At 42.0% G+C, this 27555-nt stretch overlaps 1 protein-coding gene across 1 annotated transcript in view; it reads left to right on the top strand.

Annotated features, from left to right (window-relative positions):
- Positions 1-6733: 6733 nt before the first annotated feature.
- Positions 6734-27555, top strand: part of ITPR1 (inositol 1,4,5-trisphosphate receptor type 1) — a 366152-nt gene continuing 345330 nt past the window's right edge. The window contains 1 exon segment of the mRNA XM_068253115.1: positions 6734-6841. The gene's annotated coding sequence lies outside the window, so the exon portion shown is untranslated.

Genomic DNA, 27555 nt, shown 5'->3' with positions numbered 1-27555 from the left:
GAAAAAGAAATCAAGCTAAATTAGGAAGGTGAAATGCTTTGCTTGGTACTTGCATAATTTACCGATGCAACACATCTATAGAACGTGTGATGTGTGCCGCTGAAATACTACCGTAATAAAGTCATGCTTGGACTATTTTTAAATCTGCCTGTGGGAAATAGGTTGCAGCAAATCTCTAGGAAGATATAGCTGCCCAAATTTGTCTTCAACTGTTTTTCCACTTTTGTTTAAAGGGAATCTGTAACAAACAATAAGAGCCCCTGGGGGTACTTACCTCAGGAGGGGGAAGCCTCCCCCGTCCTCTTCACCCTCCGGGATCCAGCTCTGGTAGCCACCCAAAATCAGCCGACAAGCTTGTCGGCTGTGGTACAGGCGTAGTAGCGGCTGCAATATTTACTTACTGCGCTCCTTCGACTTTCCGATGGGCTCCAGCAGAAATAGCTGAGCCCGATTGGGTCAGCTCTCGAGTCGCCTACGCAGTAGAGCAGACCTAAACGGGCTCGGCAATTCCTGCTGGAGCCCATTGGAAATTCCCTACTGCATCTGCGCAAGACTGTGAAAGATAAATAACATGGCCGCTGTCACTTTGTCCACTTCCTCAGGTCTTTATGTACCTAAATGGAAATACAAGACACTTGAAGGACATCCAAGGTGAAAATAAACTGATGAGAAAAACAATGATATCTATCTTCCTCTTTAAAATGACTTTTTTAGTTATCCCACGGTTTTATTTTATATTTGAATCTAGTTTTTCAGTTTTTACTGTTTTATTGTCTCTGCTCAATGACACCTTCATTGAAGTATGCCAGAGCTCAAATCCATGAACAATTGACCCTTTTTATCTCTTTCCTGCTCCAGGAAGCCATTTACATACAGGAAAGTATTTTATGGCTGTAATTACTTATCAGTGAGGGTAAAGGCCCATACACACGTCGGATTTTTGCGAACGACCCATCGGATCGCTGAAAACCAGTCTTATCACCCGAACGATAGTCTGTACCACGCCGGATTTGACGTGCGAACGACGGAACATTCAAACGACGGGTCGTTCGCAAAAATCCGACGTGTGTATGGGCCTTTATGGTATAGTCTGACCCAGTCCGACTCGGATAGAAACTGTTACTTGCACACCTGATGTTTAACTCTTTCAGGTAGAGAAAGAAAAAAAGGAACACAGCCTAGTTATTTGTGTGCTTGGCACTGTACATACACATGTCTATCTCATCATGTCACATGTCACCTCGGTTATCCTTTAATAAATCTTATTTATCCATGTATAGGGGCCCGTTTCCACTATTGCGAATTCACATGCATTTCCCGCATGCAAATTTGCATAGGCAATATAAGTGGATGTGGCCGTTTCCACTTGTCAGGATTTCTTTGTGGTTTTGTGTGCAGGAAAAATCTGCACGGCAGAGCCATCAGAATTTGCTAGGCGATTTGCATACAATGTATTTAATAGGAAATTTGCATGCGGTTTCGGTATGCAAATTTCACTGCAAATTCGCATACGATTTCGCATAAAACCAATGTAAAAGCACCCAAAATTTTAGAAGAAAAGTATCGGTAGTTCTGGCACCAGTCTGCTGCTTCAGTGAAAATTTTAATCCAACAGGTACAGTAAGGTTAACGTCAGAGAGTACAAAAGGATGGCCTGACAGCCGTTTCGCAGGTCTCCCTGCTTCGTCAGAGGCCTCTAACGAAGCAGGGAGACCTGTGAAACGGCTGTCAGGCCGTCCTTTTGTACTCTCTAATGTTAACCTTACTGTACCTGTTGGATTAAAATTTTCACTGAAGCAGCAGACTGGTGCCAGAACTACTTTTTCTTCTAGAGTTTTGGATGTATGATCTACTTGGTGGTGAGCACAGTCTGTTCAGTCCAATAATCCAACTGCTACTATCCAGCAAACTTTGAGTGCCAGTCATCTTTGTAATCTTCTGGTTGGTCAATGTAAACGCACACAGGCACTGACATGGTTAAATTCGCATACATACAAACATGCAAAATCGTATGTGAATTTGTGGTAAAATTCACATACAAACGCTAACGGATTCGCAATCCGCATGCGAATTCGTTACCACGGTTTCTGCGACGATTCCACACCGCACAAGTAGAAACGGGCCCTCACAGTTCTAGGTGGTGTAAATATAAATCAAGAAGGTAAGCTGATAACTATAAATACTGTATATATAACACTAGTGAGCCAAAAATTAAAGATATTGTACAGTCAATAAAATCTGTGCATTCTTCCTAATAAAGGTCAGATGATGTGCAAAACAGACTAAAACCTTGGCAGGCGCAAAGTACAGTACTGTCTAAATTCATATCTGTGGTATGTAGAATGCAGTCTAATTAATATATAATAAGCTATAAAATGCACAGCAAATAATGAGTGATAAATAATAATTATTTAAGTAATCTGGGCTATTAGTAGCTATAAATTGCAATGCAGTTTGCTGCTAAATAAAGCTACTGTTGAAAATGATTTTAGCAATGCTGGGAGGTAATAAAAAAAATAAAAACTCACATCTAAATGTAGATTGAACATTAAACATACATAATTAGTAAGAAAGAAAAACTATCTTCAATTAACAATTATTATTTGCAAGAATGCAATGGAGTGATTAAACTTTCAGTTTTCATAGCATGTATGATAAAAATAGACAGTCCATGTTAAACAGCCTTCTGTTTTTAACAGTCTATGCCAGGCATGGGCAAACTTGGCCCTCCAGCTGTTACGGAACTACAAGTCCCACAATGCATTGCAGGAGTCTGACAGCCACAGTCATGACTCATAAAGGCAAATGCATTGTGGGACTTGTAGCTCCGTAACAGCTGGAGGGCCAAGTTTGCCCATGCCTGGTCTATGCACATGTACCACCATGGGTTTCAGTAGAAACACAACCCACAACACCAGTTCAGTGCAGTGTAGTTGTGATTCTAACCAGTGGTGTAGCAATAGGGGATGCAGAGGTAACAACCGCACAGGGGCCCCTGGACCTGAGGGGCCCTCCTCCAACTGCTTTATTAGCTATTTATTGGTGCTATGCTGATTATGATCACTTCTGCATACGCTTTGATTAGTTATAACCATTGCTTACACCTCTCTGATGCTGCATCTGTCCTTGGCAGGTTTTGTCGCATATCAATTGTTATATATAATGTGCTTGAGGGGGCTCAATGTAAATCTTGCACTGGGGCCCAGAGCTCCTACGCTATGCCACTGGTTGTAACCAAAGCTCAGTGACATCTTCTGCCATGCTGAAAAGTGTAAAAAACAGCAATACCTAAATCTGCAGCAATGCAAAATAACAGATCTTTTGTAAATGCAAAGGAGACTTTAGTATTTTTACCACTGGAATATTTTAACCACTGTAACATTTTTTACCACTAGAATCCTCCTCCACACCTCCATCACAAAGCTGGAGACCTTGCGCTCCTCCACCTTCTGTTTGAGGATGCTCTACAGATACTCAATAGGGTTTAGGTCTGGAGACATGCTTGGCCAGTCCAGCACCTCTATCCTGTTTTGGGTCATTATCCTGTTGCAATGCTACCCTGTGGGCCAGTTTCAGAAGGGAGGGTATCATGCATTCAATACAATGCAATAACATTTCTATAGCGCTTTTCTCCCATAGGACTCATAGGTACCTTCAATGAACTGTAGCTTTCCAGTGCCGGTGTTCACATACCCGACAAAATAGCATACATCATACATTAACCCCATAATGCCGATCAGCAGCAACCCGAGTTAGCTGCCTGGGTGCTGGTGTGCAATCTCCACTATCCAAGTGGACATAGAGTTAGAATAAAAAGTTTTCCGAACGAAGCGAGGACTGAGCCCGCAGCCCAGCGAGCGAAGCGAGCGGGCAAGGGGACACTGATTCTACTAAAAAGGGGTATATCACTTTAAATGTATGCTATTTTATCAATGTATGCTGGTTTGTTGGAAAACCGGCAGACAAACTTGTCTTTGTACTCATCACCTGGTTGCAGAAACACACGTTTGACACCATCTGAACCAAATAAGTTTATCTTGGTCTTATCAGACCACAGGAAATGGTTGCAGTAATCCATGTCCTTACTTCTGCTTGTCTTCAGCAAACTGCAGGTTTCTAGTTCATCATCTTTAGAAGAGGCTTCCTTCTAGGACAACAACCATGCAGACCAATGTGATGCTGTGTGCAACGCATAGTCTGAGCACTGACCCCCTCCACTTCACACTTAGGGATGTTGTACTCGCTTTTGTTGCCAGCAGTTTAGACATTTAGGCCTGGAACCCACTGAAATCCGCAAACGCAAAACGCAACCGCTAGCGTTTTGTCTGAGCAGTTTGCGAGCGGATTCATGCGCGATTTCAGTCGCGTTTTGCAATAGTGTATTTTTTTTCTCAGCGGTTGTGTAGCGTTTTGCGTTTCGCGTTTTTATCCTGATTGGTCCTGTGAATTATTCTTAATTTTGTTACAGTGTGCTGAACCGCAAAACGCTAGCAAAACCGCTCAGTTTAGGTTTTGCTGAGCGTTTCTGCTAGCGTTTCAATACTTTACATTGAAGCGCTAACGCTCCCAAAATGCTGCAGGTCCTGCGTTTGCGTTTCTGGGAAACGCAAACGCTCCTGTGGAAGTTGCCCCATCCATTAACATCAGCTGAGCGTTTTGGCAAAACGCTAGCGTATCGCAGCGCTGCCAAAATGCTCAAAAAAACGCTCTTGTGGGTTCCAGCCCTAATGGATGTATGTTGAGTTATTTTGATTGGACAACAAAATGTACTCAGTTATACAAGCTGTACACTGACTACTTTACAATGCATCATACTTTATATTGGTTCATATCCAGGGGTGTAACAATAGACCCTGCAAGGAATGCAGCTGAAGGGGGCCCCAGAAGCCACAGGGGGGGCCCGTCCTGAGAGACTGACAAGCAAGGGCAAGGAGAGAAAAAAAAAATCTGATCTCTGCACAATTATTCTAATGACTTCATCTGCTCAGCCACTGATAAGGAATCATACAAAGTTTTACAGACAAAGCTTTATAGACAGTCCTTATTCAGTGTGAATCAGGGTCATGTGTACAACACTCTGCCCCCAGCCTCTCTACCCCTCCCCAAGTGCTCTGTATTGTAGCGATACTGGAGGAGTCTGCAGAGCCAGTTCTGCTCCATAATATAACATTGGTTCTCTGTTTACCTGTGCAGAAAGCGGGAGGGGGGGGGGGGGTTGGGTTTGGCGGGTGGGGGCCCCATCCAAAGTTATCGCATGGGGGCCCAGTGATTTCTTGTTACGCCCCTGTTCATATCGTTGTTGTCCAATTAGAAAAATATGATAAAATATTTACAAAAATGTGAGAGGTGGACTCATTTTTTGGGGAGATACTGTATTTGCATCTCATTGACCATCGCTATTCCTTACCAAGAAACAGACAACCTTTCGTGAATGGATGCTGTAAGGCTTTGTACACACCTTTGATATTTGTAGCCACAAATGATTGCTTGTGATTGTTATGGGAGAATAGTTAGCCTGTGTACAGATATCCTTTATGTCAGAACCCACTTCACCTGCATTGAGCAAACCTGGAGAATATTTGGCCAACACTATTATTTCTGCAGCAGGGAACCTCCTGCTTGTCTTTTATCCTCTCCTCTCTAGACAAGACACAGAACATTTATATTGTGTTTTTTTCTTCTGACAGAGTTAAAGTGTACCTGAGACGGGGGATATGAAAAAATTGTACATACCTGGGGCTTCCTCCAGGCTGATTGCTCTCTCGCCATCCTCCTCCACTGCATAGATCCTCTGCAATTTGGACCGTAAAGTTCTTCAGTCGGGGCCAGACTTTACTGGGAGAGTTCTGCGCAGGCACAGAACGCTTCCGGCGATGGGAGCACAATGTGCATGCGCAGTACATCCCAGACCAAAGGATTTTATGAGCTCAATTGCGGAGGATCCAGGTGGCGCAGAAGGACAGTAAGGGAGAAATCAGGCTAGAGGAAGCCCTAGGTATGTATAATTTCTTTATATCCTACTATCTCACATTTCCATTAGAGCCTCCATGGGTGGCTAAGAACATGAGGGAGCCTTGCCCAAAGACTACTTATTGTTTTACATACTGTCTTGGGCCTGGATTCAAAATCTACATCAAAGGCAACAACCTTACCGGTGTGCTATCCAGATTACCTTCTACAGAAGCAGATGGCTGACTGAGCATGAGCATAGCTGAATAGCATTCATTCCTAAACTGTTATCCTAATGCATGCATAGCATCCAAGTGATTTTGATCAGGGAGACTATGGAACTCAAGAAACATTTGTGCTTTCTGGAGAAAGTCATGTTGACTTGTCACTGATGTTAGCGTCCTTGGGTATATTAACCCTTTTTGCATCGGTATGTACTAACCTAGGGTATGAAGGCATGAATTTGTACTGTAACAATAAGAATTGCCTCACTCTCCACATCTGTTTTTTCCTCTGCCTAAACAATTTGTTCTACCAAACTTCAGATGCAGAATGTCCAGTGACGTCACTGAGGAGTCTCCCAATCAGCGCCCAAGAAAAGTTCTCTTGTCCTCGGAGTAACGGGTTTCATTCTGTCCCCGCAGCTAATCCTGTGTGGCCGGGGCGCGCCGCTGGGGCCGATGGGAAATGTAGTACGCCGCAAGGCGATGCCGCGTTTTTTAGCAGTTGCTGAGAACTACATCCCCCAGCGGCAACGCGCCTCTTATAAAGAGTGAGTGAAGGGAGGCGGGGGACAGAGACTGGAGGAGAGCTGCGGCTCCGGAGCTGGAGAAGAGGTGCTGGCCGGGTATGGAGCTACTGGAGAGAGAGGGGAACTAACTGAGCACTACAGGTACTCAGGCTTGGACCACACTGATGAGTGTCCCTCCCTATGCTGTCTGCTGCTTCCGCCCTATGCGCTGATAACAGGTGTCCCTCGCAATGCTGCTACTGCCCTCTGTGTGCATGAAGACCTTGCTGCTCCATCGCTGTGTGTGTGTGTGTGTGTGTGTGTATATGTATGTATGTATGTATATATATATATATATATATATATATATATATATATATATTCATCCTCTCGCTTGTTCTCACTCAGCATCACTCAGTGCTGCAATGTATGTGGCTTTGTTAACGTCCAATCACTGTCTGCTCCATTCTATTTGTATTGTCACTTATCTGCCGAGTGTGATGGCTACACAGCACAAATCCCTGATCTGTGACCGCTGGCTGCGTTGTGCTATAGTATAATAACTGAGGACTTGTGTTCACTGCTGTACTATCAGAATTGCTTAAATTCCTATCTGTTTAACCAGTGTGCAGTCCACTTTATTGCTGTGATTGCTGCAGCATCCACTTCATGCATAGCCTATGTTTCCAACCTGTATCCCATGTTGGGTGATACAGTAAGGCATGTACATATTGTATGCTGGGTGTCGGTGTGCTTGTATGATACAATACAATAACATTTCTACATCTTGTAAGCTTATTTGTACCCCATTTTTGGGTTGTACTCTGCGTCTGTAATCTAAACTATCTTTTGGTACTGCTGTATATACCTATATGACATTTACATCTTGTGTTGATCTTTACCCCTTTGCTGGGTGGTAGTCTATATGGTTTAAACACATTGGTTAAATTAAGGAGTTTGGGGCCCCAGTATGAGTTTTACATGGAGGGGCCCCCAACTACTGTATTGATATGGAGCCCCACAACCTTCCAAGGACAGCTGCAGTGTCAGAGGTGTATTTGGAGTAAGGAACCAGTTTAAGGATTACCATTGTGCAATACACATATAGAGGTGTTCATTATCAGCATAGCACCAATGAAAAGCTAATAAGATGGATTAAGGTGGGCCCCTCTGGCCCAAGGGTCCAGATGCGGTCGCAACCTCTGCATCCCCTATTGCTACGCCACTGTCTACACAAGACCTGTATACCTTGTATCCTAACAGCTTCCCTGTTATGGCAATTCTTTGTGGTTATGTATGATTGATTGAGATAGACAGATAGATATATAGATAGATATATAGATATAGATATATATATATATAGATATATATATATATGTATATATATATATATATATATATATATATATATATATATATATATATATATATATATATATATATATATATATATATATATATATATATATATATATATATATATATATTTCTATTCATATCACAACTTGTGGCCAGTTCAAATACTTCCTGGGAGGATACTGCAAGTTCACAACCTAGGGTCTCTACTATTTATCATATGACCATATTAGTAATCTGCTGTCATAAGTGGGTTGTAGAATATCTATGCCTACACTAAATGTAACTTATGTGACAGTTCTGTATATCATTTGTATGGTGTGTGTGTGTGTATAGTAGTACAGAAACTCCTATCCATGTACCTTAGTCTACAGTATATTTGCAATGCATATCTCACGGTGTATCCATCCATTGTGTGCTACTGCTTCTGTTCCATTTAACTACGCTATTTAACATAGAACTGTCTGGTGTTTCTAAAATGGGTGAATAACCTCTTTTCATTCACTTTGTTTTATGCAGTGACTGTATTTACGCCTGCAAAATGGTATAGTGGGAATGTAGCCTGTGTTCTAATAATTGCATACACACATGCAATTTTGATTTGCAAATTGATGACCAATTTTACCACCACCATGGTGCATGAAGACCAACAGACTGAATACTTTGAAAAGATTGTAGGTAGACTCTTATACTACATGGAAGTGGTAAAATTGGCCAATCATGGGGGCAATCAAAATTGGATGTGTGTACTAGGTTTAAAAACTTGGTGTTTGTTGTGTGGCATGGTCACTGGTTGGCAAACTGTTCACTTCTCCGAGGCTAGAAGCTGTTTTCTGTAATGCTTCCCTGATATCACAAGTGACCTCTTCTGACTTGTGTCTGTTATAGCTGGTTCACTGGTTGATATAAAAGGAATATGTCAGCTCTGCCAAGTTCCCTTACGGCCTCATTTTCAGATCTTTCTAATCGCTAGTTTTGCTGCAGTGTTTTTATGATGTCTCAGTAGAGCCACAGTAACCAGTCCAGTGGTCAGTTTTCCATTCTTTCTGCAAAGTGTCTAGTAATAGTCCACTGGCTGCTACACTGCCTGTCCTTGTTTCTGCTCTGGCAGCATCCCTGATGGCTACAGGATAAACCCAATCTACCATGTAGCAGGATGATTGTTGGCTTTTTAATCCTTTATAGCCTACCCTACAGATGAGTGATTGCTGCAGTGTATGAAAATGTGTTTTGTTGCAGGGTCTCTGGTTCCTGGACTATAGTGTTAATTCTTACCGATAGCAAGGTCCTTGGCTGTCACTGTGTGTCTGTAATGTTTGTGTCCTCTGGCTACCTCCAGTGAATGGAGAGTATGCTTCTGATGTAGATGGCTCTGATGGCTTCAGTGTTATATAACCATTCACATGTAACTCTTATGACGTAAATATGCAGCATTGTTTTACATGGTCCGCTAATGTGAAAGACACGTCTGTCAACTCCAATCATTCAAATTCAGCGATTTGGCACCAGAAAGGGCAACGCCAAACCTTCTGTGCAGTCCTGGAGGACTTGGATGCTAGGAACCTTTTTGTGCTCCTCTGCAAAGACTTTTAGATACTTAGATGAAAATACTCTATAGGGGAAAAAAAGTGAGAATACAATTTTTTTTTTGGGGGGGGGGGGGGGGGGGGGGGTGGAGATAGACTTTATTAGGCATATTGGAGTAAAAATATTGAAACTCTGCTAGCGGAAGCACTCCACATTGCCTGGCTGTCCTGCTTAGCCTGTATCTTTAACACTTTTTGCTACAGACTCCAAACAAGCTTGTAGATCAGGTGTTCTGACTGAAGTGTGACTGGATCAGCTGCATGCTTGTTTCAGGTGTGATTCCTACACTACTGCAGCCAAAGATGTTAGCTGTTCTGGCAGGCAACTGGTATTGTTTAAAAGGAAATGCATATGGCAGCCTCTGTATCCCTCTCCAATCACGTGTACTTTAAATCTTCTCTCCTTGTATAAGAGCCCTTTTCGGTCCCCTGGATAAGACTACACGATATACAATCCGATTAAATCCGACATGTCTGATCGGGATTCAATTTGATTCAATTCGATTTGCCATTGCAAAACAATGGCAAGTCGAATTGAATATAATCGAATCCCGATCGGACATGTTGGATTTAATCGGATCGTAAATAGAATCGTAATCGAATCGTACAAAGAATCTTGTCGTGTAGATTGGGCTTTAATTTGATGTTCCTGTTACACTGACCTTGGGTATATTTATACATACTAATTGGGTATGTTTTTTTTCTAAAGCTAAACAACCCAGTTTTGCTCATTTAGACCTCCTGCTCCTATTATTAATCTATATGATGGCTGTTGTTGTAATAGAGTATATATCTGGTCTCTATAGACAGGCTAAGCCTACCAAACATGGCATGCATACTGGCTATGTCAATTTACAATATGAATATGTGCTCAGTATAACTTCTGCAAGAGTCTATCCTCCATAGTGTATTTAAAATGTCCATTGTGTAAGGAGTCTGTAAACTGGTTCAGATGGTTCCTGTTGCAGGATTATGTACTGTGTATTAGCAACTTCTTTTATGCCATTTAACCAGAGCTGTGAAGTCAGTACAAAAACCAGACTCCTCAGTTTATGAAACCACCAACTCTGACTCCAGGTACTCAAAATTGCTCTGACTCCACAGCCCTGCTTTTAACTCTGTAGTGGGTTTACCATTTGGCAGACTGCATCAGTACAGGTATTCCCCTGGCCTCTTTTTTAGCAATCGTAATCGCTGGGTCCTTAAGTGTCTTGCACAAATGATCACTTGTGGACGAGCAGCTCTGACACTGCTGCACTCGCGCATGCCCAATACAGCTGTGCTTGTGCATGGAGAGGAGCGTGGTCATGACCAATAATCTGACACGCTCTTGTTTTTCTTTTGGGGATCTGTGAGCAGCAATGGTGGTCTGGAGGACTGCGTGGGAAGCTTCTCTGGGGTGTAGGGGTGTGTGTGTGGGTGTCTCAAGGTTTGCCTTGGGTACACTTAAAGTGTGTGTAATGCGCCGCCAGTGAGCTGTGCTCGGGGTGAGCCGAATGACGGCTCATACTGCTGCCACTGAAATCCTTGGTGGCATTAGATACTATTCCCCCTCCGAGTCGTAGCAACTCGGAGAGAGGAGTCATTTGGAGTCTGCCGATTGCCATAACCCCAAATTGCCCTTGTGCGGGGTGCACACTATAGTATCAGAGCTAAAGCACTGCCGGACACTGAAATCGCCTGCTTAGCACTTTAAAGTGTACCAGAGCTGCGATAAGTTAAGTTTAATACATACCTGGGGCTTCCTCCAGCCCCATGTGCACAGATCTCCCCGTCCCACCGTCCTCAGTCTTCTCCCTCTTCAGTACCGGGTCCAGTCACTTCAGCCAGTTTTGGCCAGTCTGCGCAAAAGAAGTGCATCCTCTAGGTATCCCACCAGCAACTGCCGGAGAAATACGTAGAGGACGCACTTTAGCACAGACTGACTGCGATTGGCCTGAAGTGACGGGACCTGATACTGAAGAGGGAGAAGACTGAGGGTTGGAGCGACCCATGTGATTTGGGCTGGAGGAAGCCCCAGGTATGTATAAAACTTTTAATTTCTCTCAGAACTGGCTTCCTTTTCAAGCTGAATTATTGCAAATCCCTTCTGTATTACGAAAACAAAATTATATTTGGCAGGGGCTAAATTTTAACTTTGGTAAGGAATGATCAGATTGGGATAACAAATGGGTTTCTTTGCAGAATTATTAGAGGAACTTTAATCAAGGATTGAACTTCATCCCAATCAGTAGCTGATATCCCCTTTCCCATGAGAAATCTTTTCCTTTCCTCTAATAGTGCATCGGGTCTGTGAGGATATTGTGGTGAAACTCCTCCCACAGTGTCATGTCCATGGTCCTGACAGTTTGCTGTCTGTGAACCTCGTTGCATTGTGGGAAATGATGGCTTTTTCTAACTGCCAAGCAAGCAGTATGCATCTCCCTCTGTGCAAAGAACACTCAGTAATGCTGGGAATACACGGCTCGATTCTGAGCCATTTAGATGGCTCGATGGCTATTTTCCGACATGTCTGATCTCCCGCCTGATCGTTTCCGTGCTCGATTCCGCATTGAAGACAATGGAAAAGGATAAGAAAAACGAGCGGAAGATAAGAGAATCGTCTGGGGTGTCGATGGGGCGGAACAATTGAGGCAAAATCGAGCAGTGTCACTGCCAGTGATGTCAGAATGTAAATCAGGGAGAGGAAAGATTTTACAATGTGCAAACACTGACTAGATCTATAAATATTGTAAAAAAAATAAAAATAAAAAAATGCAATTTTATTATTTTTGCTAGAGTCCTTCTTTAATCAAGCTGGCATATAATTGTACATTACCATTTAGCCCTCACTAATTATGGTTCCTGTAGAGCAAAACTGTTCACAGAACTAACTCGTTGAATATAAAAGCAAATATTTTATAAATCCATGTTTCAGGAAATTGCTTTTTGTTTCTATCCTTAGTAAGCCAGATTGTACCTTTGCTGAAATAGTTAAGTGCTCTGTATCAGGGTAAGTGTTTGCTACAGTGTATATGGAATATATACATTGTAGCAGACTCTTCCCTGTTAGCCAGGTTTAATGTCTCCCATCTCTGTATTATGTTTCAGTGTCATTTGTCTTGTCTGTCAGGAAACATTTTTACTATAGTATTTTCTGTTTACTTTAACATATCTTCACCTTGTTGCTCCTAGGCATTACTATGAGGTTTTCCTTTGTGACCTGTGCCCTATTTAGCGGCTCAATCAGTTGCTATTTTGTATACACAGCACCCACATAGGGTATGGACTCTGCAAGCAAATCAGCAGATTCCCTCATGGCGTGTCTTCAGACTGCTCTCTAGAGGGCAATGAAGAGCACTCTGCTTATGCAGGTGTCTGTTACTCAGCAGAGAAACTGTCTAGTGAAATTCTTTTAAAGCAGAACTCCAACTTTATACGTTGTAAGTTTGTTCTAAGTCACAGTGGCAAAATGGCAGTTTGCAAAAAGAACTTACTATCTACTTCTAGAGAAATTCCAATCAGTAGCTGATACCCCCTTTCCCATGATAAATCTTGTCCATTTCTCAAATGGATCATCAGGGGGGTCTGTATGGCTAATATTGTGGTGAAACCCCTCCCACCGTGTGATGTCAGGACCATTGTCCAGACAGTTACCTGTCTGTGAACCTCATTGCATTGTGGGAATTGGCTGTTTACAGCTGTTTCCAATTGCCAAAAAAAAGCAAGCAGCATCTCCTGCAGGAAACGCACTTGACTTTCAGTTTTCTGCGTGCGTTTTTCTGCATACTTTTTCTGCACACCATGTGTGTTTCCAAGCAGCCCTAAGTGTGAACTAGCACATTGATTAACATGAGTTCTCAGTTTTTCTGTGCAGAAAACGCGTACGAAAACAGTCATGTGTGTTCCCTGCCTAAAACTGACATTGCCTGCCGACAGTAAAAAATGTCTGAATGTAAATCAGGGAGAGGAAAGATTTTACAATGGGCAAACACTGACTAAATCACTTATACATAATTATTGTAAAATGAAGAACTTTTTCTTATTCTAATTTCATTGGAGTTCCTCTTTAAATGTTATAGCTGTGATTCAAGGGCTCTGTCACAGATTTGTTATAGCAGTGGGTCTCTCTTGTGCTACCAATCTTCACCAGCGGAGACACCCTGAACAGTGTCACACCAGTAACAGCATGAAGCCTATCGCTCTGTATTGATCCTTTAGATTGTAAGCTCGCAAGGGCAGGGCTCTCTCCCCCTTTTGTGTTTTGGTAACCATTATACATTTTATTCATCATGTTAGGGCCCTTTTCCACTAGAGCGATTGTGATTGCTGAATCGCAAAATCGCAAATCGCTAGTGATTTTTAAATCGCTAGGGTTGTTACTTTATCATAGAAATCATGAGAAGTATTTTCCACTACAGTGATTCGATTTGGAAATCGCTAATCGCAAATCGCAATCGCTTGCTGGAGCGATTTTTACGATAATGCAATGCAATTGAAAATCGCAAATCGCAATCGCATAACAGAATTAATGAAAAATCGCAATCGCAATCACTGGCATTTGTGATTTGTGATTGCGATTGCTAGTGGAAAAGGGCCCTTACTTTTATCACTGTCATTACCAATTCTATAATTTGTATTTTGTATCATTCTTTGTATTTTGTCACTAATTATGTATCTTGTATATTGGTGTACACCATTGTCTGTATTATGTACCCCATGTTTGTTTCTTACTTTGTACAGCGCCACGGAATATGTTGGCGCTTTATAAATTAATAGTAATAATACAGTAGCAGGTACAAGAATTCTATCGATCTTCAGATTACTGCTGGGGAGCAGTAGCTTAAAGTGAACCTCCGGACTAAAAATCTACTCAGCAGCACTGAAAAGGCTTGGTGTTTATCAGTTTCACAGCATCAGAACTTTGTTTTTCTTACATAAGCCTTATTTTTAGCTTTACAAAAGCTAAGCTCCACCCCATCAAAGAAAACTGCCCGGGCTTTTTTTTCCCCTGATGCTGTGCAAAAGCATGATGGAATTTCCTATGTTATTCACGTTGCCTAGCAACTGGGAGGGGTGATCAGGACACAGGTTAGTTGGAACTGTGTCTCATGCTCCATCACCTCCTTTCAACCAAAAAGATGGCTGCCCTCATGAAATCAAACCTTTGCCTGTTCTTTTATAACAGGGTGGGTAAGAGATTATATTGCCTATCTATTTTATTTAACATAACTAAAGTAACTTAATGACAGTATGTTTAGGCTGAAGTTCCTCTTTGATGTGCCCCAATAGGGTACTTGCCTCCAGTAGAGGGAAGCCTCAGGATAATCCATAGGTTTACTATATTAAACTCCACTGATGGTGCTGGAGCGCCCAAACCTTTTCTACAAGGGCTTGTTGAAGTGTGCGTGCGGCCACACTTCCTTCCAAGACAGTGAACATGCCTGCACAGTGGTACGGAGCCGATTGGGCTTGGTTTTTCTGCCAAGCGGCCTTCTTGCGGCTGTTCAGGTGCTGGGGGGGGGGGGGGGGGGGGGTCGCTTTGTGTTGCGTTTTTTTTTTTTTTTTTTTTTTTTCCCCTCCTCCCTAGCCTGCATTGTACATTGCTTCAGTGTTTACAATCGTATATTGTGAGACGCCATAAGGAAACATGGACACTGCACATCAGTTGTACTTTCCGTCATAACTGACAGTAACGGATATAGTGTAAAATAACCTTTTCAGTTCTGATTTATAACTGAAAGGACAACTGATTTTCAAAGTAACGTCTGTTTCCATACAGCTCATGTCACAGTATATGCATTAATGGGAAATATGCGTTTTCACAATGCACAGCTATGGTAAGTGAAAAAACGCTTGTTTTGCAGCATATAGTGTAAAAGGCCTAAGTGTCTTGCGCAGTGCGGCACAACTCGTTCACAGCGTCCAACGATGGTCAGCAGGATAAGGAAGCCTCTGTCGTGGTAGTACCTGAATTTCGCTCTATTCCCCAATAGCCTTCCCTATGCCTGCAAGCGGCTCCATCTTCATTCTTGTTTAGAAGTGGCTGCGAAAAAGCACATTTTTACTGAGCATGTTAGAGTGCCCAAACCATGCTTGCCTAGTAAAAGGAAACACTTTTGCATGAAGGATAGACGTACGCATGTGGTCCCTTTTCACAGGGCATGCGCGGTTTGCAAACTTGTACAGACTCAGTAAAAATGTGCTGATTTAATGTGCTGCGGGAACATTGCTGAAGATGGGACCACGTCCGTGCAAATGGATTAGATTATCCTGCAGCTGAACAAAAGGAGCTAACTGGAGGAAACTTGAAGAGAAACCGTAACCAAGGATTGATCTCCATCTTAATCAGTGGCTGATGCCCTCTTTCCCATGAGAAATGTATTCCTTTTCACAAATGGATCATCAGGGGGCTCTGTATGGCTGATTTTGTGGTGAAACTCCTCCCACAGTGATGTCAGTGCCTCACAGCACTGAGGTACTGACATCACACTGGGAGCCTTGTTGCATTGTGGGAAATAACAGCTGTTTACAACTGCCAAAAAAGCAAGCAGCATCTCCTTCCAGTGACATCACCTGCCTGCAGTAAAAATGTCACCATGTGGTAAATGTCAGAATGTAAATCGGGGAGAGGAAAGATTTTACAATGGGCAAACACTGACCAAATCATTGTAAAATTAAGCACTTTTTTCTTACATTATTTTCAATGGAGTTCCTCTTAAAAGTGTATCCGAGATAAACCTTTACTCATTGCATAATTGTGTTCCTTTCATATAGTTGATATGGCATTCCTCAAGCCAAATCCAAATTTTTTTTTTAATACTCTAATTCCCTATAAACTAAAAAAGCCTCGCCTACGGCTCCTTTTTGTGCCTTGGCACAGTAGCTAGGGCTTATGGGAGCTCAGTCTAGGCAGGAGGAGGTTACTTTCAATTTGCAAAGTGGGAGACGTGGCAGCGCTTTCAAACAAAACTTGTACCTGAATGATTTATCTGCATTGATGTGCAGAGCTCCAATAACTGGACCATATTACACAACTAGCACTCACTACAGGCAAAGGGGGGTGTTGGCTTCAGTGACAATGTGTGCACAAATCATGACCTAATAGACTTCCCCACGGTGGTGATGTACCCCTTGGGGAAGACCTAACAACACTAATCTAATGATAAAAACATAATAAACCTCGCGCTGCTTATCAAATGGTATACACATTTCTTAAAACAGACGAAAAAGTGACAGCGCTTTTTTGGATACAGTAGTCTGAGCGCTGTCACTTTTAAGGAGGAGGTTACTAGCCATTGATTTCAGAGGCAGAGAAGAGGGGACTGAATTTACACACAGGAAAGCTGATAGCATCTTCAGCTCTCAGCCTGTGACAAACAGAACAGGAGTTATGGCCTGACAGCCGTTCTGTGGTATTTACGGATTCATCAGAAGCCAATAGTATAACCACTGCTATTGGCCACAAAGTGGCTGGGTTGTAACGACTTTCCTCCTGCCTATCTGTACGTGCTTCTGAAACGTTATCAATAAAAGGACTGGATTCATACATGCCTACATGCCCAGTTATTGTCTCTGTTGTGGAATCTTTGTACCCACTGTGAGCACAAGTAATCTGCGACCAGCTATAGAAGCACTCTGCCCTTGGTCTAGTGCCAGCAGAAAAGGATTAGGATTGAACGGGGCCCTAGGCAAGATAGCAGTGTTTTTTTTTTTTTTTCTTTTTCAAATAGTGGATACGCAGTAGTCTGACAATGCAGGCATTCAAAACACTTGCTCTTTACAAAAATAAAAATGTTCAGACAACATCTTATGCAGGAGAATTTACTTATTGCCATGTGAAGAATTTTTAAAAATACCACGCTGAGTGAATATTGAATAGCGGTCTGAAGTTATGGACAATAGGAAGTAGAGGTCAGTGCACAGGACCGAGACTTGGAGTGCAGAAGCCCAGTATTAAGGCCACACAGCTATTTAAAACAGAAGAGGTGGGCACGCACATTCAATGCAAAAATTCAATATTTTCCACCATTAAAAACCATTAGGTAACAGTACCGTTATGCTGGAGAGGAATACAAGTCAGTGAGGGAATGGTCTTCAGCTGTTTCACGGCAGTAGTCTGTGGCGCATCATCAGGACATCTGAATGAATGCATATCCCCCTCTTATATACATGATAACATCATTGGTTGACAATCAGAGCAATGAATTCAGGATTAGGCATGAGAATGTCCCCTTCCCTGGAGTTATGGACTCTGGAAGTATCTACTGTACCTTAGTGAAGTGTTCACATTTTAGTCTGTATAGGTCAGCCTTTCTCAACCTCTATACCATGGAGGAACCCTGCAAATAACTTTTGGATCTCAAGGAACCCCTGTAAACAATTTTTTTTTTTGGTCTCGAGGAACCACTGCTTTTATTTTGCAGGAGGCAGGGTCTTTAAAAGTATGTGTGGCTGTTTATTTCACTACCTCCTATTCCACTGCAACTTATTATACTGTCTCCTGATGCCCCAATTTAGTGCTTCTTGTTACTGTACTACCTTTTATGGTGTGCTCTATTATACTCCCCCCCCCCCCCCCCCCCCCCCCCCACGATGGGGGAAAATGCCAAGGAACCCCTGCAGAGTGCTTAAGGAACCCTGGGGTTCCAGGGAACCCTGGTTGAGAAAGCCTGGTATAGGTGTAATGAGTGTGCATGGAGATTGGGTGTCTCCTTTCTCACACACCAGTAAACTTCAAGTTTCAAAAGAATAGCAAATCTGTTGGCACTGGAGGGGAGTAGCTGCTGGCACTGCCTCTGTGGCATTCTGAGCGACAGGGGCATGCAAGTCTTGCACATCACCACTGCCTAAAGTTTGCACCTTGTGCAGTGACTTTCATGTTGTGGGCAGTGGCTTAGTTTGTTCTGTGGTGGATATGGTGCACAGGCTTTAGGGCCTTGGGCAGTGCAGTTGTGGGGTGCACACACAGGGATGTCCATGCATAATTGCACCCTTCCCAGAAACCTCCTGATAGGCAATTGGCCTTATCCTGAAATTGTCACTAGCCTATAGCAGGGACTGTAAACTTGAGCAATTCACAATCCCTTAAAACAACAATAGTGTAGTTCCACCCCTCATGCAATATCCTATACAATCCACATACAATATAACGGGGTTTTAAATGAACAATCAACGTTTATTCTTCAGTGTTCAAAATAAGTGACTTATCTTCTGTGGATGCATCCCAGCGTTCAGGGTCACGTCCAGGAGAGCAGATTCACTGCTGGTCACAGATTGCGATGTGATTTTACCTTTGAACCAACAATTGATATGTGTATGTATTGTGTGCCTCTGAGGAAGCGGTCTTTGGCCGTGAAACACGTGTCAGGCAGTCCTTTGTTATGAAGTGGAATCCTGTACATGGTTCTTGTGGTACTTGTCTGCAATCTAGAAGAATTTTGAACACTGAAGAATAAACGTTGATTGTTCATTTAAAACCCCGTTATATTGTATGTGGATTGTATAGGGACTGTAAACTTCCTGACTGATAGTGATGTGAATTGTTAAACTTCAGTTTCTCCTAGCTCCAGTATCCATGGTGTAGCCGGGTAATTGGTTGCCACAGTGCATATCTTTCTCATGTTTACAACTTCAGTTGGCTTATCAATGCCTATGTTTAGATTTCTGATAATGTAACCACTCTATAGAATATCCTCGATTGGTGTATATACATTCTCTCTGCAGTAACCAGCACCGCTCATAACCGGGTACTGTACCTTTTTGTGATATCTGCAGTCAGTCTTTGCTACAAGGTTCTCAGTAGCAGCTAGCAGGCTTACCAATGGCTGCAGTAGTCCCAGGATTTCTGTATAGCAGGTTAAAGACCTACGCAGCAGGCTGATCAGTGTCTAGTAGTGAAGTGTGAGGCTGTTAACACTTGAGCTGTCCTTCTCCGCTCATCGCTCAACTGACAGTGAACGGATCCTAGTTTATAAATAGGAGCAGCTCACATTTGTCACGCTAACGGATGCATGAGATCTGTTGTGGTAAGTGGGCTGCACTTCTGTGCAGTCAGCGATAATCAGAGGCAGACGTGTTCCCCATATAGGCTATGGTGGTAACACATTTGCCCAGGGCTCCAGTCGGATCACGGCGGACCATCGGAGTACACGCTACACTATCCGCTCCGGCTTGTCGCATGTGATCTGGTGCAAGTGGGAATACAGGTTAAGGGGTGTGTATCCATGATTAGATGCGTTTTTTTTGTTTTGTTTTATAAATTGTAGTATGATCTAAAGGGAATCTGGAGTGAAAATGAACATAATATGAAATAATGAATTGCATGTGTAGCACATCTAAGAAATAGACCATTAATGGCAAAGAAACCAGTTCTATATTGTTTCCAGTACAGGAAAAGTTAAACTTCAGTTCTGTATGCAAAAGAGCTTCTCTGAGCTCCAGGACCAAATTGGTCGCTGGTTTCTGGAGTACTACACATCAGTGATAGACATCTTCAGATGAGGTTCAGTGAGAAGAGCGGTTTAAAGGGCTATTAGCTTTGCAAACCACACTATGTATTTTAAACTATAAAAAAACTGCAAATATGACAATATGATGCAGTGTTATAAAAACACTATATAACTGAAAATGAGATGAATTTCTTTGCTGCTAATGTTCAATTCCTTATCCATACTATTCATCATAATTCCCCCCCCCCCCCCCCCCCCCCTTTCAGTGTGATTTTTAAGTGGGGAAAAAAGTATTAAGTATTCTTAATACTATGGAGTTTTCAGTCAAGGGTTTTTTTTTTTTTTTTTTAATCGGCATATTGACTGACCATTTATTGGGAATGTTCATCCTATTATCAGTCGAGCATGGCGAGGGGGTGGGGGATCAGCACAGTGTCAGTTGATGCACAGATTTTTTCTGTAGTGAAGAGTGCAGATCTAGCAATGGCTGCTGTGTTCCTGTGTGTGCATTTTAAAATGCATGTGTAAATTGTACATGACAAGCGTAGAGGAGGCACTCCTTCCTGGAATTGCTGATGGATGTGCCAAGGCTGTCCGGTAACCAACCGGATGTAGTCAGTGTATAGATGAAGCCGGCACCATCCGTAGTATTAATGCTCTTTATTAGGTATCCATAGATACAGGCTGTCACATCAAATGCGACGTTTCGAGATGTTTCTTTCTCAAGCAAGTGGCAGTCTGAATACATACATTCATTCACAAGAATTTATACATACCCACTATCTAGTGAACCAATCAATGGCCGTTATAGTTTAAACCAATCGCTGGTCCTGTCTTTATCAGAGGACCTGATGGGGAACTGCATAAGGAAAATCTGGCCTATAGGAGACAGGCACACTCACCTGTCACATCCTGGCCGTCACTGCCGATATCCACCCACCCAACAGGAACACCCGCAGCCAACTGCGGATCACTCCACCCTGGAAGGCGGGCAGAGTGTCCGCATTGGAGCGCAGGCGCCGCAGACTCCTTGTGACCAGTCGAGCCAATCACGACTGGCCACTTGCAGGTCATGGCGTGGAACGCACGGGTCGCGTGCTGGTACGCATGGTGGAATATCAGCCAATGTGGCTATGCGTACACTGCGTTCCACGTGCGTCCACGTCAGCCCGCAGGCGTCTGCTTCTCCGCATCCCCATGGCAACGAGCGCGCCAATCAGGGATGTGCGGCGGACGGCGAGGACGTGTATAGAGAGGGACCAGGCTGAAAGAACAGGCCGCATCAATGTAAATACATAGAATTTTAAAAGGGGACACAAACTGTCACATAGTCAGCAAGAAGCTGAGTCCACATAACTGCTATGTCTGATTTGTGAAGACCATCCAAAAATAGAATAGACAAAACCATAAAGAATATAAAAATAAAAATAAAATACAATGAAAAAATAAAGATAGAAATGAAAATGAAAAGTGAAAACAATAAAAAATAAATAATAAAAATAGTAAAAAAATAATAAAAACAAAAATAGATAATAGATAATAGATAATAAACAAAAAATAAAAAATATAAAAATATAGAAGTAGATAATAAATAAAAAAAAAGAAAAAAATAATAAAGAAAAATTTTTTAAAGAAAAAAAAAATCAAGAAAAAATATAAAAATAAAGAGAGAAAATTAAATAAATTTAAAGATAGCTGAAATAGAAAAATTGTTAAAATAATAAAATAAAAATATTAATATCGAAACAATCACAAAAAAATAAAATAAAATACAATGAAAAAATAAAGATAGAAATGAAAATGAAAAGTGAAAACAATAAAAATAAAAAATAATAAAAATAAAAATAGATAAATAAAAAAATAAACAAAAAAATAAAAAAATAGAAGTAGATAATAAATAAAAAAAGAATAAATAAAGAAAAAGATAACTAAAGAAAAAAAATTTAAAAGAAAAAAGAAGAAAAAGAAAAAAAAAATCAAGAAAAAATATAAAAATAAAGAAATAAAATTAAATAAAGAAATAAAATTAAAATAAAAATAAAGATAGCTGAAATAGAAAAATTGTTAAAATAATAAAATTAAAATATTAATATTAACAATGTCGAAACAAAATCACAAAAAAATAAAATAAAAAAATAAAGTAAATGTAGAAAATTGTGAAAATAATAAAGTGGACATGATTATAACAGCGAGGTAAGGTCATATTCTCTATTTAGTCCTCTCGGGTCAAGACAATCTAGTGTCCTGATCCAAAAGGCCTCCCTATACAGTAATTTTTTTTTATTCTGCTGCCACCTCTCTTCATTGGTGGAATGCTCTCAATGATCTGACATCTTAATTGATTTACATGGTGGCCACATTGAACAAAGTGCGCCGGAACTGCTTGCTCAACAAGTTTGTTGCGAATTGCAGATTTATGAGCTGAGAGTCTAACTTTAAATTTAGAAGTGGTTTGGCCTACGTAAATGGGCATTTTAGCAAATATATGACATACTGCGAGTCAGTTGTGACAACCCTTGATATAGCATCTCTTTCCTGAGTGTGGATGTACAAAAAAATGGAGATCTGATGATAGAGTGGCAATGCACACAGTTGAGACAGGGGAACGTACCCGATCGGGACTGTCTCTCCGGTGGCCTTACAAGAGTCCTCATCTCCGCGTGTACCAATCTGTCACGGAGAGTGGGAGCTTTTTTGTACGAAAGCAACAATGGCTGTTGAAATTCATTGATGGAGGGGAAGGAGTGGGACAATATATGCCAATATTTCTTTTGGATTTTACCTATGGAATTGCTCCAAGTATTAAATTGGGAAACAAAGGGTAGGCGATTGTCCACAGCCCTCCTCCTCCTAAGGTGACCGGGATGATCCCCTGCCTCTCTGTGCGCACTAGCCACCAAATTACCAGGATACTGTCTGGCCAAAAATTTCTTTGTCATTTCATCTAATCTGGACTCCCTAATATTGCCATCATCCACTATACGGCCTATACGTATAAATTGACTTTGGTATAGCACGTTTGGTATTAATCGGATGAAAGCTGTCGTATGATAGAATAGCATTGCGGTCCGTAGATTTAACATACAAATCAGTTTTCTTGACACTATGGTATATTTACAGGAAGGTAGATTACATACTGACACTCTTAGGGTCACAATGTACCGTGAGTCGAATGAACCCATTTTTTTTAAAGTAAATGAATAAATTCATCAAGGGTTGAACGTGGCCCCGCCCACACGCAAAATATGTTGTCAATATATCTTAGCCAAACTTTGGCATATTTATGAAATATTGGGTTAGTATATACAAAACTTTCTTCGTAGACGTTCATATAGATGTTTGCGTAGGACGGGGGCCACGTTCGACCCCATAGCTGTACCCTGAACCTGTAGAGAAAAAAAAACCACATCATTAAACACAAAATAGTTGCAAGTCAAAACAATACGGAGTAGGTCAACCAAAAATGCAATTTGTCCATCATTAAAGTCTGATGCGATGAACAGGGTGTGACGTACAGCCTCTACACCCCCATCATGAGGGATGGAGGTGTAGAGGCTTTCAACGTCCATGGTAACTAACAAGCTATCACCTGGAATATCGTTAATTGAAGCTATTGTGTCCAAAAAATTGGCTGTATCCCTAAGATAGGATTTTTGTGCAAAAACATACGGACGTAGCAAATAGTCCAGATATTTAGCCAATGGTGACAAAACCGAGTCTATGCCCGACACAATCGGTCGGCCCGGTGGATGTTGCAAACGCTTATGTATTTTAGGACACAGATATAGAACAGGTGTTCCATTTGTAAACATTTTGCTAATTGTTCGTCGATAAGATGTTGTTCAAGTGCTCTCTCAACACAAATTTTGATTTGTCTTTGGACATCTGGTAAGGGGTCGGAGGGTAAGGTCTGGTAGGTATTCGTATCATTAAGTTGTCTCATAGCTTCTGCTAAATCTGTTGCATCCATCACGACCACTGCTCCCCCTTTGTCCGCCGGCTTTATAACTATAGAGTGGTTCAACTCAAGTTCTCTGAGGGCATTACGTTCTTCTACTGATAGATTGTGTCTAATATGAAGGCCTGTGTCACCAGTACGAAAAAGAGTATCAACATCTTTGGTGACATTGGTGATGTATTGATCAATAACCTGACAGGATGGTGGATTAAACGAACTTTTGTTCCGAAGTGATGTGTCACGTAATGTTAAAGTGGCAGAGTCACCCTGATCATCAGAAATGGGTAAAAATCGAGGTTGACTAAAATGTTTTAATCTAATCCGTCTGAAAAAACGTTGCAATTCAATATCTAGCTGTAACCGTTCTGGCCAGTGGGTGGGGGCAAAAGAGTCCCTTGTTTAGTACTCGATGTTGTGGCTCTGACAGTATAACTGATGAAATATTAACTACAATATTGTTGTGGCCTATTTCTTGGGCTTCTGTCGCTGCCGCAGCCTCTCCTTGATGCTTCCTGCGGCGTCCGCCCCGCCGCTTTCGTCTTGGCTGGATATGTCTGGGGAATCCTCTGGTGTGCTGATAGGCAAAAAATCAGAGGAACCATTGCCAGATGGTTGCCCTATTGGTTGGTTTGGGCGAGGTCCTCCCTTTGGCTGTTTAGGGGGTGGTTTCGGACGTACTGGTCGTTTGAAAGGTTGTTGCCATACATACACATAACCAGACGAATAGTCTGCCGCATCTCTTTGAAATTTTTGACGTTTGATGGTCTCAGTTTGGCTTGTAATCGTCTTGCGATATTCTTCTAGCTCACTCTGGATTTTATCATACTCATCTTCTGTTGTGAGTTCTTTTAACTTCTGTATCATATCGTCAAGTTTGGTGAGTTTCGGAATCTCGCTTTGAATACGGTTGATGGTAAGTACCATGGAATCAAAGGCAGCCTTGTTCCATATAAGTGACCATGTATGGCAGAAGGTAGTGTCAGTTGGGAACATAATTGGACTAACGTGTGATCTAATGCCTCTGGGAATTCTTCCCACTCTAAGGTATTCCCCTAAAGTGGCTGCATGAAGCTCAAAAGAGATACGTGTTTTCTCCAGACGTTCAATTTGTCTCCGTAAAGTTCGTACATCGGAAGCACCTAGAAACGCCACTTCAGTATTGACAGAAGATACAGCCCGGGCCGTCTCATCCGATGTAAAGGAAAAGGTGAGCGTGCCTATATCCACTGGTTCCATAGTGAAGATAGGATGGGTGCACTCCACGTGGTAAATAACTTGACAAGCGTAGAGGAGGCACTCCTTCCTGGAATTGCTGATGGATGTGCCAAGGCTGTCCGGTAACCAACCGGATGTAGTCAGTGTATAGATGAAGCCGGCACCATCCGTAGTATTAATGCTCTTTATTAGGTATCCATAGATACAGGCTGTCGCATCAAATGCGACGTTTCGAGATGTTTCTCTTTCTCAAGCAAGTGGCAGTCTGAATACATACATTCATTCACAAGAATTTATACATACCCACTATCTAGTGAACCAATCAATGGCCATATATGGCTGTATCTTCTGATACAGAAGTTAAAAGAACTCGCAACAGAAGAGGAGTATAATAAAATCCAGAGTGAGCTAGAAGAATATCGCAAGACGATTACAAGCCAAACTGAGACCATCAAACGTCAAAAATTTCAAAGAGATGCGGCAGACTATTCGTCTGGTTATGTGTATGTATGGCATCAACCTTTCAAACGACCAGTACGTCCGAAACCACCCCCTAAACAGCCAAAGGGAGGACCTCGCCCAAACCAACCAATAGGGCAACCATCTGGCAATGGTTCCTCTGATTTTTTTGCCTATCAGCACACCAGAGGATTCCCCAGACATATCCAGCCAAGACGAAAGCGGCGGGGCGGACGCCGCAGGAAGCATCAAGGAGAGGCTGCGGCAGCGACAGAAGCCCAAGAAATAGGCCACAACAATATTGTAGTTAATATTTCATCAGTTATACTGTCAGAGCCACAACATCGAGTACCGAACAAGGGACTCTCTTTTGCCCCCACCCACTGGCCAGAACGGTTACAGCTAGATATTGAACTTGAGTTGAACCACTCTATAGTTATAAAGCCGGCGGACAAAGGGGGGAGCAGTGGTCGTGATGGATGCAACAGATTATTTAGCAGAAGCTATGAGACAACATAATGATACGAATACCTACCAGACCTTACCCTGCGACCCCTTACCACATGTCCAAAGACAAATCAAAATTTGTGTTGAGAGAGCACTTGAACAACATCTTATCGACGAACAATTAGCAAAATGTTTACAAATGGAACACCTGTTCTATATCTGTGTCCTAAAGTACATAAGCGTTTGCAACATCCACCGGGCCGACCGATTTGTGTCGGGCATAGACTCGATTTTGTCACCATTGGCTAAATATCTGGACTATTTGCTACGTCCGTATGTTTTTTGCACAAAAATCCTATCTTAGGGATACAGCCAATTTTTTTGGACACAGTAGCTTTAATTAACGATATTCCAGGTGATAGCTTGTTGGTTACCATGGACGTTGAAAGCCTCTACACCTCCATCCCTCATGATGGGGGTGTAGAGGCTGTACGTCGCACCCTGTTCATCGCATCAGACTTTAATGATGGACAAATTGCATTTTTGGTTGACCTACTCCGTATTGTTTTGACTTGCAACTATTTTGTGTTTGATGTGGGTTTTTTTTTTTTTTTTTTTTCTACAGGTTCAGGGTACAGCTATGGGGTCGAACGTGGCCCCGTCCTACGCAAACATCTATATGAACGTCTACGAAGAAAGTTTTGTATATACTAACCCAATATTTCATAAATATGCCAAAGTTTGGCTAAGATATATTGACAACATATTTTGCGTGTGGGCGGGGCCACGTTCAACCCTTGATGAATTTATTCAATTTTTACTTTAACAAAATGGGTTCATTTGACTCACGGTACATTGTGACCCTAAGAGTGTCATTATGTAATCTACCTTCCTGTAAATATACCATAGTGTCAAGAAAACTGATTTGTATGTTAAATCTACGGACCGCAATGCTATTCTATCATACGACAGCTTTCATCCGATTAATACCAAACGTGCTATACCAAAGAGTCAATTTATACGTATAGGCCGTATAGTGGATGATGGCAATATTAGGGAGTCCAGATTAGATGAAATGACAAAGAAATTTTTGGCCAGACAGTATCCTGGTGATTTGGTGGCTAGTGCGCACAGAGAGGCAGGGGATCATCCCGGTCACCTTAGGAGGAGGAGGGCTGTGGACAATCGCCTACCCTTTGTTTCCCAATTTAATACTTGGAGCAATTCCATAGGTAAAATCCTAAAGAAATATTGGCATATATTGTCCCACTCCTTCCCCTCCATCAATGAATTTCAACAGCCATTGTTGCTTTCGTACAAAAAAGCTCCCACTCTCCGTGACAGATTGGTACACGCGGAGATGAGGACTCTTGTAAGGCCACCGGAGAGACAGTCCCGATCGGGTACGTTCCCCTGTCTCAACTG

The sequence above is a fragment of the Hyperolius riggenbachi genome, chromosome 9 (assembly GCF_040937935.1).
Source record: "Hyperolius riggenbachi isolate aHypRig1 chromosome 9, aHypRig1.pri, whole genome shotgun sequence".
NCBI lineage: Eukaryota > Metazoa > Chordata > Amphibia > Anura > Hyperoliidae > Hyperolius > Hyperolius riggenbachi.
This window is presented reverse-complemented; position numbering and strand designations above follow the sequence as displayed.